We start from the raw sequence: 593 nt of genomic DNA on the forward strand, positions 1-593 counted from the left end.
ATATATATATATATTATGATGATATTTATGTAAATCTTAACAACATCCAAAGTAACACATATTTTGGTCTCAGCTAAATGTGTAAATAAAGACATTTAAAACAAAATAAAGTCTGAAAATATTTTAAACAAAATAAAACAAGTATAAAAAGCTGTTTGGAAGTTTCTATTACATTAAACATGTCCCTATCTCATAACTCCAAATTTTCATTTTATTTCTAAGTAAGAGAAAAATGTTTATGTCTATAGAAAGACGTGTAAGAATGTCCATATTAGCCTTATATATAATAGCCCCAAACTGGAAATAATCCAAATGTCCATCAAAGGAAATTGATGAGAGACTCATTGCAGTACATTTACATAATGATAAGCTGCAAAGTGATAAAACTAATTGACTTGTTAAACACAACATGATTGAATCTTAGTGACTATCTTGAGTAAAATAAGCTGTACACAAAGGAATATATAATATGTAGCCTCACTTACACAAAAATCCAAGTAAAAGCAAAATTAATATATGAAAATGGAACTCACCATAGTGGTTAACTAGGGAGTTAGATGAGTACTGATTAAAAAGATATTTGCAAGAGAATT

This window comes from Tupaia chinensis, unplaced genomic scaffold (assembly GCF_000334495.1).
Source record: "Tupaia chinensis unplaced genomic scaffold, TupChi_1.0 Scaffold143766_1, whole genome shotgun sequence".
Classification (NCBI taxonomy): Eukaryota; Metazoa; Chordata; class Mammalia; order Scandentia; family Tupaiidae; genus Tupaia; species Tupaia belangeri.